This window comes from Lissotriton vulgaris, chromosome 6 (assembly GCF_964263255.1).
Source record: "Lissotriton vulgaris chromosome 6, aLisVul1.2, whole genome shotgun sequence".
Classification (NCBI taxonomy): Eukaryota; Metazoa; Chordata; class Amphibia; order Caudata; family Salamandridae; genus Lissotriton; species Lissotriton vulgaris.
In genome coordinates, this window is record NC_141694.1 from 1,828,575,517 (window position 1) to 1,828,588,307 (window position 12,791).

Below are 12,791 nucleotides of genomic sequence, written 5' to 3' on the forward strand. Positions count from 1 at the left end.
GGACATCGTGCGCTAAGTTCAAAAGGAAGTCTCTGAAGCGGAGGGGCACCACCAGCACCAGACCGGCCCCCAGCTCAGCAATTCTTTGCTCGCTGTAGAGCAGGTCATTGTCCCAATAAATCCAGTGGGCCCCTGCGGTGTCTCCTGCGCTCTGGGCAATGGGCTTGCTACCTGAGTCCCTCGAGGAAGGGACAGGACTTCTGTTCTTGTCGGAATTGTTCCTGGGTGGGACCACCCTCTTGACGCCACTGGGTCAGTTCGGGAAGGTCCTGGAGTTGAACGGGCCCTTCTTCGTTTTGCCCTGGGGGATTGGCACTTAGGGCGTCTCCCTCCGGGACGATCGGGGGAGGAGGTTCTGGCCATTCGGGTTCTTCGGGACTGGAGATGGCGCGGGCGGCCATGGACCGGGTCGTTATGCAGGCCCATTCAGGGAGGCCCAACATCCCCAGGTGCTCTCTTCTTTCGACGGCTGCCCAGGGGGAACTTTCGAGGTCGTTTCCCAGGAGGCAGTCCACTGGGGCATCATCGCGGACAGTCACCTTCAGCATTCCGGACACTCCTCCCCACTCGAAGGGGACGCAGGCCATCCGACACAGGCTTTCTGAGTTGTCGGCTGATCGGACGGGGCAAAGGACGTTTGGCAAGATCTGCTCCGGGGTTACCAGATGACTGCGAACTGCCGTCACACTGGCCCCGGTGTCGCGTAGGGCTTCAGCCTTGCGCCCATTTATGTTTACCCACTGGCTGTATTTTCTCGTATTGGCGGGTAGGGGAGCCCGCGGAATCATGTCTCTTTCCCCTAGGCAGACCAGGGACATGGCGGCTGGTTCCCACTCGGGCTGTTCCTGCTCGTATTCTTCATAACCCTCTGGGGCTCGCTCTTCTCCCAGAGCGGCGGCAGCGACCTGGCGGGGCATAGGATTCTGGTTCTTCGGGCAATTAGGGTCGTTGGCATAGTGGCCGGTCCGCTGGCACCGGTGGCAAGTAACGTTGGCTCGGAACCCCGGACGCATCGGGGGGTTTCCCCTGCCGGCCGGGGGCGGGGTGTTGCTGGCGGGAGCCGCCGGGACGGCGTCTCTGCCCCGACCCTGGCCTCCTCCTCCTCGGGGGCGATGGGGACCTTGGTTGGTTCTGTTTGGCTCTCTGGGCCTGCTTCGGGCAACTCGAGTGCTTTCCCATCGGTCAGCTTCGGCGGCGAGTTGCCGAGGTTCAGTCAGTTTACTGTCGAGGAGGTGCTGCCTGAGCTCGACGAAGCAATTGTTGGAGAGGTGCTCCCACACAATGAGGTTAAAGAGTTGTTCGTAGGTGGTTACCTGGCTGCCCTTGATCCACTCCTCGAATGCTCTGCTGAAAAAGTTCACGTACTCCACCCAAGTTGTACCCGGGATCCGTTTGCAGTCGCGGAACCGCTGGCGGTACATCTCGGGCGTGAGTCCGTATCAAGTGAGGAGGGCGGCCTTCATGTGGTCGTAGGACGTCATCTGATGGTCCGGGAGTTGCAGCAGGGCGTCGCGCCCTTCGTTGACGAACCTCCCCCATAACCCGGCTCCCCAGTCACTTCGAGAAATCCGGTGGGAGGTCATGGCTATCTCGTAGGCCTTGAACCATTGCTGGATATCGTCGTTCCGATAATACTCTCTGACGACATCCTTGGGGATGTGGACTTTAGGGTCTGTAGTGCCAGGAGTGTTCGGGCGCTCGGGCACCCCGAGATCTTTATTCTGTTTCCGAAGCTCTATTTCTGCTAGATTGCGCTCATGTTCGTAGGCCAGTTTTTTCTCTTCTAACTCCCTCTGCCTTTGCTTCTCTTGCCGCTCCTCTCGGAGCCGCAAGTGTTCCAATGTTATCTTTTGTTCCGACAATTTCAGTTCTCCGTCCAACCGAAGTCGTGCCAGCTCTAATTCATGGAGTCTGCTTTTCTCTCGTTCTCGGATCTCCTCTGGGGAGAGACCCGATCTCCTTCCTTCTGTCGGAGTGGTGCTCGTTTCTGGCGCCTCGAGGTTTTGGTTTTGGGGTGCGGTCGTACCCGTCTCCGCCCAAGACTCTAGGGCCGTTTTGAAGTCTTCTTTCGTGCTTAGTCCTGTGGTAGCAATGACTAGTTCTATGCAAAATTGTTTTAGCTCTCTGTGGTTGTACTCTTCTAATTTCTCCATCTGGAATTTTTCTGTGGGTCCGCTCTCTTTGGTTGTCATTGCGGTTGAGTCGTGGGGTGAGTTACTCTCTGTACGATTACGCGTTGGTTCGGATCGCGCCGCTGGCCACCAATGTTAGACGGGGACCCGGAGGGTCGGCCGAGGACAGGGGAGAGGCCTCCAGTGAGGGCCGTCTCCAGCGATCGTACAGACGAGTAACTTCCCCCCCCACAGATGGACACCACACAAGGATGAGGTTAACACTCTTTATATACGATTCTTGAAGCAAGGTTATCAGCAATACAGTGAGATCAGGACACGAGGGTCCTCTTAATTCTAGTCTCTGAAGGGGAAAGGGTAGCGGGACAGTCTTGGTACCGGTCTGGTACGGGGTGGCAAGATGGGTAGCTCACAATCCTCGAGCTCGAAGTTCTGGAAGGTCGGGCCACGGCAGCGCCAGCAGGCTAGGATGATAAGTCTCACTTGAGAAAGGCCGCGGCAGCGCCAGCAGGCAAAGGCGATGGTTCACACAAGGATGGGCCGCGGCAACGCCAGCAGGTCCCGACGAAGGTGTAGGTTGCAGAGGGCCGCGGCAGCGCCAGCAGGCAGGGACGATGGTTCACAAGGATGGGCCGGGCAGCGCCAGCAGGTCCCGACGAAGGTGTAGGTTGCAGAGGGCCGCGGCAGCGCCAGCAGGCAGGAACGATGATTCACAAGGCAGGGCTGTGGCAGCGCCAGCAGTCCGTCAAGGATGAGTTCTTCTAGGTGTCTCTCGACTCCAGGATACAACTGCCTTCCTGCTCTGGAGCTACCCCAGTTATAGGTCTGGCCTCCTTTGATGTCCGGACCCTCGCTCTTGGAGGTCGGGAGGTCCGGGATGAGGGAGTCCAGACACCCAGCAGGGGGGTGGAGCCAGCGCCCGGGGAGGCTGGGGGCGATCGGCACCTGGCGGGGGAGAGCCATCGACACTCCTCTCTCCCATTGACCTGCCAAGTGGTCCGTTCACCTCCTGGGTGGATGGTGGTGCCTCGATGTCGGGGCCTGGCCAGGCCCAGGGTTGGGGTCGAGCTGAGGCCACGCGGCCTCGTGGTGCAGTGTCCAAAATGGCGGCTGGGCCGGGGCAATGCTGCTGATGGTGGCCCGGGCCGGCCGATGTCGTGGTGTTAGGGAGCAGGCGTCCCGTTGGGGACGGGTTGCGGGTTGCTTCTGTGGGTTGCCGGGGTGGTTCTTCTGGTGACACTGGGAGAGCCGGTGTTCGGGTTTTATTATGCGGGGAGGGAGCGGCCCCTTCACGAGGCCTGTCCAACAGGGTGCGATGACAGCGCCGGCCTTGTTGAAGACGTGGTGAGGGCAGGGGTCGGTCGGAGATCCGGAGTGGATGGAGTTCATCGTGCGGACGGTGTCTTCGGTGCTGATCGGGGTCCTGGCGCGGAGGGTGGTGGTGGGGGGCGGTGGTTCGGTCGAGACGTGCGTCGGTTGAGTGCTGAAGCTGTTGTGTATGTCCGTGATCTTGTTGTTCAAGTAGGAGGCGAGGGAGTTGCAGAGGTCTTGCGAAGGGGTGATGTCGTTGTTTCCAGCGTTGGGGTTGGAGAGCTCTTTGACGATGTTGAAGAGTTCTTTGCTGTTGTGTGCGTTGTTCTCTAGTCGTTCCTTGAATGCAGTTTTCTTGGTGGTGCGGATGAGTTGGTGGTGTTTTCGGGTGGCGAGCTTGAGGGCAGTCATGTTGTCCGGAGTTGGGTCTCTGCGCCAGGTTCTCTCGAGAGCTCGGCAGTTCTTCTTGGAGCTCTTGAGTTTGTCGGTGAACCATGGGGCTTTCTTGCTGCCGGGTCTGCTGGGCGGGGTCCTCAGGGGGGCGAGCTCGTCCGCGCAGTCGCTGATCCACTTTGTGAGGTTGTTGGCCGCCTGGCTAGGGTTCGTTGTGCTGGTGGGAGGGTTCATGCTCAGGGAGGACGCGAGCTGGTCGGCTGTGATTTTGTTCCAGTTCCTGCGTGCAGCCTGTTGCTGGTGGTGGTGGATCGTGGTCCTTGCGAAGCTGAAGTGGACGCAGCTGTGGTCTGTCCAGTGGAGTCCGGTGGCGTGGCTGAAGGCGATGTCCTTGCTGGATGTGAAGACGGGGTCGAGTGTGTGTCTGGCGTAGTGGGTGGGGCTGGTCACCAGTTGCTTGAGTCCCAGGTTGGCGAGGTTGTCCAGCAGGGTGGTGGTGTTGCGGTCGTTGTTGTTCTCCAGGTGGAAGTTGAGGTCCCCTAGGAGGATGTAGTCAGCGGAGCAGAGGGCGTGTGGGCTGATGAAGTCGGCGATGTCTTCGCTGAATTGTGTGCGTTGTCTAGGGGTCTGTAGATGAGGGTGCCTCTGAGGGTGGTCTTGGGGTTGATGTGGACTTGGAAGTGCAGGTGCTCGGCGGTTGTGAGGGTGTCGTCGGTGTTGGTCGTGATGCGGATGGAGTTCCTGTGGACGATGGCGATGCCTCCTCCGGTGTGGTTGATGCGGTCCCTTCGGATGATCTTGTAGCCGTCTGGGATGGCGATGGCGATGTCAGGCGCAGAGGAGGCGTTCATCCAGGTTTCCGTGAAGATGGCGACGTCTGGGGTTGTGGTGTCGAGCAGGTTCCAGATCTCGACGGCGTGCCTGTGGACGGAGCGGGTGTTGAGCAGGATGCATCTCAGGTGGCTGCTGCTGTTGCCCGTCGAGGTCTTGGGCACTGCTGGAGTGGTGCAGGTCCGGATGCAGGTGAACTTGCAGGAGTTGCAGCAGAAGGGTCCGTGGGTGCGTCTCGGAGTGGCTCGATAGCGGCCCGGGACTCGGCCGGCGTTGAGTGCGTTGAGGGTGGCGGCGTCGTACGTCCGGCGGGTGGGCTGGGGTCTGTGAGGGCCAGTGGTCCTGGCACTGGGCGCGGACCAGGCGCAGACCGGCTTACCTTTGCCGCACCTTCGGCGCTCAGTCGGCGCTCCCGCTGCGCGCGTCCGCTGCACGGTCGCTCCGGGGGCGTCATAAGAAGGGAGCCGGGAGGGAGGGTCCGCTGGGAGGCGGGGAGCGCGTGGGCCAATCGGCAGGCGGGGGGGCGGGGTCGCAGCAAGAACCGGCGCGAAAATCTAGGCGGGCGGCCCTGCGGTGGCTGGGGCGCCGGGGAGCCGAGTTCGAGTGGCCCTGCGGCGGCTGGGGCGCCGGATCGGAACGGCGTCAGCAGGCAGGCAGGCAGCAGGTAGGAGGCAGGCAGCAGGCGGGGAGCGTGGGGGCAACCAGGCCGAGGGGGCGCAGTGGTCGCTCCTGAAAGGAGGTCAGGGTCCCCTTAAGAAGGGAGCCGGGAGGGATGGTCCGCTGGGAGGCGGGGAGCGCGTGGGCCAATCGGCAGGCGGGGGGGCGTGGTCGCGGCAAGAACCAGCGCGAAAATCTAGGCGGGCGGCCCTGCGGTGGCTGGGGCGCCGGGGAGCCGAGTTCGAGCGGCCCTGCGGCGGCTGGGGCGCCGGATCGGAACGGCGTCAGCAGGCAGGCAGGCAGCAGGTAGGAGGCAGGCAGCAGGCGGGGAGCGTGGGGGCAACCAGGCCGAGGGGGCGCAGTGGTCGCTCCTGAAAGGAGGTCAGGGTCCCCTTAAGAAGGGAGCCGGGAGGGAGGGTCCGCTGGGAGGCGGGGAGCGCGTGGGCCAATCGGCAGGCGGGGGGGCGGGGTCGCGGCAAGAACCGGCGCGAAAATCTAGGCGGGCGGCCCTGCGGTGGCTGGGGTGCCGGGGAGCCGAGTTCGAGTGGCCCTGCGGCGGCTGGGGCGCCGGATCGGAACAGCGTCAGCAGGCAGCAGGTAGGAGGTAGGCAGCAGGCGGGGAGCGTGGGGGCAACCAGGCCGAGGGGGCGGAGTGGTCGCTCCTGAAAGGAGGTCAGGGTCCCCTTAAGAAGGGAGCCGGGAGGGAGGGGTCCGCTGGGAGGCGGGGAGCGCGTGGGCCAATCGGCAGGAGGGGGGGCGGGATCACGGCAAGAACCGGCGCGAAAATCTAGGTGGGCGGCCCTGCGGTGGCTGGGGCGCCGGGGAGCCGAGTTCGAGCGGCCCTGCGGCGGCTTGGGCGCCGGATCGGAACGGCGTCAGCAGGCAGGCAGGCAGCAGGTAGGAGGCAGGCAGCAGGCGGGGAGCGTGGGGGCAACCAGGCCGAGGGGGCGCAGTGGTCGCTCCTGAAAGGAGGTCAGGGTCCCCTTAAGAAGGGAGCCGGGAGGGAGGGTCCGCTGGGAGGCGGGGAGCGCGTGGGCCAATCAGCAGGCGGGGGGCGGGGTCGCGGCAAGAACCGGCGCGAAAATCTAGGCGGGCGGCCCTGCGGTGGCTGGGGCGCCGAGTTCGAGCGGCCCTGCGGCGGCTGGGGTGCCGCATCGGAACGGCGTCAGCAGGCAGGCAGTAGGTAGGAGGCAGGCAGCAGGCGGGGAGCGTGGGGGCAACCAGGCCGAGGGGGCGCAGTGGTCGCTCGCCGAGGGGGCGCAGTGGTCGCCCCCTATCTGGGATAGGAGTCGTTAAACCAGGTTTCTGTCAGGAAGGCGACGTCCGGGGATGTTATGTCGAGCAGGTCCCAGAGCTCGACGGCATGCTTGCGTGCGGAGCGGGTGTTCAGTAGTATGCATCAGAGGTGGTTGGGGTCTTCATTGGCGGATGGTACGTCGGCTCTGAGGCTGGTGTAGCTGCAGATAAAGGGGCCGTGTGTGTGTTTCGGGCGGCCTTAAAGCAGGTGTGGCTCCGTCCGGAGTTGAGAGCGTGCAGAGTAGTGGCGGCGGTCGTCGTGGCGGGGGCCATGGGTTCTGCCGCTGGGAGCGGTCCAGTCGCGGACGGGCACAGGTGAGCTCGCCTTAGGCCTGCTTTTTGAGCGCCAGCGGCGGGCATATATTGGAAGGTGGGAGGGAGGAACAGCTGGGAAGCGGGGGCAGCGAATGGGCAATGGTCAGTCAGGGGGGCGGGGCCGCAGGGGACAAAGCGGCGAGGCCGGTGAGGGACAACGAAGGTAACAGGAGGAAAAAGGGGCACTAAAATTGAGGGTAAAACGAGTGGCACTGAAGGCAAAGGGGCACAAAAAAACGAGTGGAACAGAAGACAAAAAGGGCACAGAAACGAGTGGCACAGAGGACAGAAGGGCACAAAAAAGTAGGGAAAAACGAGTGGAACAGAGGGCAGAAAGGCCCAAAAAACGAGTGGAACAGAGGACAGAAAGCACAAAAAACGAGGGAAAAACGAGTGGAACAGGGCAGAAAGGCACAAAAAACGAGGGAAAAATGAGTGGCACAGAGGGCCGAAAGGCACAAAAAACGAGTGAAAAGCAAGTGGCACAGAGGGCAGAAGGGAACAAAAAATCGAGTGGAACAGAGGGCACAAGGACACAAAAACGAGTGGAACAGAGGGCAGAAGGGCACAAAAAAGAGTGGAACAGACGGTAGAAAGGGACAAAAAACTGGGGAAAAACGAGTAGCACAGAGGGCTGAAGGGCACAAAAAACGAGGGGAAAACGAGTGGAGCAGAGGGCAGAGCGGCACAAAATTGAGGGGAAAACGAGTGGAACAGAAGGGAAAACCGGGCAGAGAGGCACGAGGGCAGCGAGGTGAACAGAAGGGAACACCGGGCAGAGACACGGGGGCAGCAAGGGGTACAGAAGGAAAGACCGGGCAGAGAGAGCACGGGGACAGCGAGGGGAACAGAGGGGCACGGACCACGTACAGGCAGCGGGGGAAGACAGACTACAGCAGTCAGACACAACAATGAAAACACAGGCAGTACAATAAAAGCAATAAAGCGGAGGATGAATAAACCTACCTATGGCCTACCACTGGCCACCAGGGATGACGCGCAGGTGGCAGCCTGCAGGTGGTGGAGGGCCTTGAACGTCCTCTGCAGCAGCAGCTGTGGCAGGGAGGCACAGGTGGTGCTGTGCGAAGGGGGGGGGGCAACCTACCTGAGGCATTGCATTGATTGTGATGCAATGGAGTTGTGGCTGGAGGGTTGAGGTGGGTCCTGGGTCTCCATGAAGGTGAAGGAATGGCGACAGTGGCGGCAGTTGAAGGGTCCGTTTATGTTGATAGGTGACAAATGTTTGCAGATGTTGTCCTGGCAAGTGTGGAGGGCCGAGGAGCTGTAGCGCTGGCGGGTCTGAGTTTAGGGTCCTTGGTGCTGGTCGCAATCGGATCGCGGTCGGGCGCAGACGGACATGCCTTTGAAACGTCTTCGGTGCGCCAGCGGCGCGGCTGCCATTACGTAGGGGTCGGAGGGAGGACGGGACAGCTGGGAGGCGGGTGCGGGAGCACACTGGAGGAGATGGGGTCATGGGGCAGCAGCAGCGGGGAAAAGAGCAAGAGTCAAAAGGGAAAAGAAAAAGGCGAAAAGAGGAAGAAGGCAATGAGGAAAAAAAGGGAAACAAAGGCAAAGAGTGGCAAAAAAGAGGAAAAATAAATGGCATTGTCATTTACATTGATTTTGAAAAAGGGGGTGGTGATGGACAGAGTTTCTGAATGATGCAGAATACTCTTACCCAGTCAAGAGATCAGGGCTTGATCCATCACCGTTTTTTAGCTCACTGCACCATCCCAGCTCAGAGCCCGGCTACATGCAAATTAGTCTGTTCCTGTCCCAGTGCATGATGGGAACAGGGCAAACCAAACTACCAAGCCAATTCTTATACTGGGAAGGAAACAAGCTTCCGGGGACCGGTTTCTGGCATTTCAGCCGTCGTCGGCCCGGCTTGCTTGAATCCTGATGGTGCAATGAGCAAGGGACAAGCATACAGGAGGAGGCATCGCTATCGTCCATAAGAACTCCATCCGCATCTCAACCAGCTCAGACGCCAACCTCGCTAGCGCCGAGCACCTTCACTTCCAGATCCACACCGACCCCAAGACCACACTCAGAGGTACCCTCCTCTACCGGCCTCCAGGACCCCGTGCACAATTCAGTGACGACATCACTGACTTTATCACCCCACACGCCCTCCCCTCCGAGGACTACATTTTATTGGGAGACCTCAATTTTCACCTGGAAAAGAGTAACGACAGCAGCACCACCACCCTTCTGGACAATCTCGCCGACCTCGGACTCAAACAACTTGTCTCTTCGCCCACCCACATCGCAGGTCACACGCTCAACCCTATCTTCACCTCCAGCAAACATATCTCATTCAGTCACACCACAACTCTTCACTGGACGGACCACAGCTGCGTTCACTTTACCTACAATAAGACCACAATCCACAACCATCATCAACCCACCCTGCGAAGAAACTGGAACAAAATCACCAGCGACCAGATCTCCTCATCGCTTCTACTAAACCCCCCCGCCCACTCCTCAAACGCCGACCAAGCAGCCATCAACCTCACCCAATGGTTATCCAACAGCGCCGACACCCTAGCACCGTTGAAAAAACGCCAAATCAAGCTAGGCAGCAAAAACGCATCCTGGTTCAACGATGATCTTAAGAAATCGAAGAAACACTGCCGCTCCCTCGAAAAGGCCTGGAAAAAAGATCCTAACACCAGCACCAGGGACGCCTTCAAAAACGCCACCCGCATACACCACCAACTAATCCGGTCTGCCAAGAAAGCCGCATTCAAAGACCGTCTAGGTAACGCCCACAACAGCAAGGAATTATTCAACATCGTCAAAGAATTCACCAACCCCATTGCCAACTCCAACGACATCACCCCCTCCCAAGCCCTCTGCGACTCCCTAGCTTCCTTCTTCCACAACAAAATCGCAGACATCCACAACAGCTTCAACAACCAACCCGGAGACCAACCCACCCAATCTTCTGCAGGACCTTCACCCCCCTTGAACATCCTCAACGACTGGAACCCAATCTCCACTGAGGACACCATCCGCCTGATGAACTCCATCCACTCAGGATCCCCAAGTGACCCATGCCCTCACCACATCTTCAACAAAGCAGACTCCATCATAGCACCACACCTCCGAGATGTCATCAACTGCTCCCTCAACTCCGCCACCTTCCCGGAAAGCTGGAAACACGCAGAACTCAGCGCCCTTCTGAAAAAACCCACAGCTGACCCCACCGAACTCAAAAACTACCGCCCCATCTCTCTTCTTCCATTCCCGGCCAAAGTCAACGAGAAAGCTGTCAACAACCAGCTCGCCACCTTCCTCGAAACCAACAAATCCCTCGACCCCTCACAGTCCGGCTTCCGTGCCAAACACAGCACTGAAACCGCCCTCATCGCAGCAACAGACGACATCCGAACTCTATTGGACAATGGAGACACAGTCGCTCTCATCCTCCTCGACCTCTCCGCTGCCTTCGACACAGTCTGCCACAACACCCTTCTACAGCGCCTCAGAGACGTAGGAATCCAAGGAAAAGCACTGGAATGGATCACCTCGTTCCTCACCGGAAGAACACAGAGAGTCCGCCTCCCACCATTCAAGTCAAAGGCCACTGAAGTCATCTGCGGCGTGCCACAAGGATCGTCACTCAGCCCCACCCTCTTCAACGTATACATGAGCCCCCTTGCGGCCATCGCTCGCCAACACAATCTCAACATCATCTCCTACGCGGATGACACTCAACTGATCCTTTCACTCACCAAAGACCCTAACACCGCCAAAACCAACTTACACGAAGGAATGAAAGAAGTAGCCGAGTGGATGAAGCACAGCCGTCTGAAACTAAACTCAGACAAAACAGAAGTCCTCATCTTAGGCACCTCCCCCTCCGCCTGGGATGACTCTTGGTGGCCAGAAGCCCTTGGAAAAGCCCCCATCCCGACGGACCACGCACGGAACCTGGGCGTCATCCTGGACTCCTCACTCTCGATGACCAGACAAGTCAACGCCGTTTCATGATCTTGCTTCAACATTCTTCGCATGCTCAAAAAAACATTTCGCTGGATCCCCACAGAAACCAGATAAACGGTCACCCACGCACTGGTCACGAGCCGCCTGGACTACGGAAACACACTATACGCCGGTACCACCGCAAAACTCCAGAAAAAACTCCAACGCATCCAGAACGCTTCAGCCAGGCTCATACTAGACATCCCGCGTAAAGAACACATCTCTGGTCACCTGAAAAACCACCACTGGCTCCCCATAAATAAGAGGATCACTTTTCGCCTCCTAACCCACGCACACAAAGCACTTTACGAACTTGGGCCTGAATGTCTCAACACACGATTGTCCTTCTACACCCCCTCCCGTCAGCTGCGATCCTCCAACCAAGCCCTTGCCACTGTACCTCGCATCAACAAAACCACCATGGGAGGTAGATCCTTCTCCTACCTGGCAGCTAAAACCTGGAACTCACTTCCCACTCACCTTCGCCTTACTCAGAACCACCTAGCATTCAGAAAACAACTTAAAACTTGGATATTCGACAAGTAACTCCCCACCCTCCCTCCAGCGCCTTGAGACCCTATGGGTATGTAGTGCGCTATATAAATCTCTTGACTTGACTTGACTTGACATTATGTCGGCATACAACATGGCCATGCCATAAAGTTAGCATGGCGCTATTAAAACTTGGGAGGGGGACGCGGGCCTGAGCTCTGTAATTATGTTCAACTGGGGTCAAGCCAAGCGAAGGCAGGATTAACGTTAATTACAACTTCGAGAAGCTGGCCTTTCTAGGACAGAACACGACGCAGGGGTTAATAAACAAAGCAGGAAGTGGCCATGGCTAAAGAAAATGCATCACAGCAGCCATGGAGCTGCAGCACTTCCCGTGTACACTTCCTCTTGCAGGGGAGGTAGCAGATCTGTCAGTTAATGAGAAGCAGCCTTCGCTGCCTGGGCGCCTTTCACTTCTGAGAAGGGGCGTCAGAACAAGTGATGCTCTGTGCTCGGGCCAGGGCGGGCTGCAGCAGTCTGAGGCCAAGCAACTAGGTCAAGGTCGTGGCTGTGGTTCACGCTGGGCTTCCAGGAGTGGTTTCGACTTTACCCCAATCCAAACAGCATACACCTGCAGTCCTCACATACAGGTTCATGCAGAACTAAAAAGTCGTAGCAGCCCACTCCATTTTATGAGAACCGCCTACATCTCCAGTTGAAATCGTATTCAAGCCGACGCAGCTACACCTGTGCTCATCACACCTCAGTCCTAGCAGAACAACATGCAAATGCAGCCCTCGCATGTCGATTCACAAAGAATTGCCTAAATCTACAACCACCTCACGTCAGATCAAGAGTAAATAACCAGAGCTGCAGCCTTTGCGTCTGGTTCATGTAGACATACCCCGATCCAAACAGAACCACGTACACCATCAACCATCGCATCCTGGTTCATGTAGAAACATCCAGAGAGGAGGACCGCTCAATAAGACTCCTTTGCATGCTGTCCTCACAAACCAGCTTAAGCAGAACTGTACAGAGTGATAACCAAAGCACAATACTCTATTGGAAACAAAGCAGCACAGGACCCTGCAACATACAACCAGAATCACATACAGCACCAGTGTTAACGCCCTGGATTAAGCAAAACTACTAAGAGTCATGCTGCATCCATCTCTCCCGGGTCGAGAAAGAACCAGAGTTCAGCAGCAATCAGACTCGACTCCCACCGGAGACACGGACAGTGGGAGGTGGGGTGGGGGTGGGGGTGGGGGGGGGCGGGAACGGGCACACGGACAGCGGGAGGGGGGGCGGGAACGGGCACACGGACAGCGGGCGGGGAGCACTCATCTGGACTTCTACCGACGGCTGTCG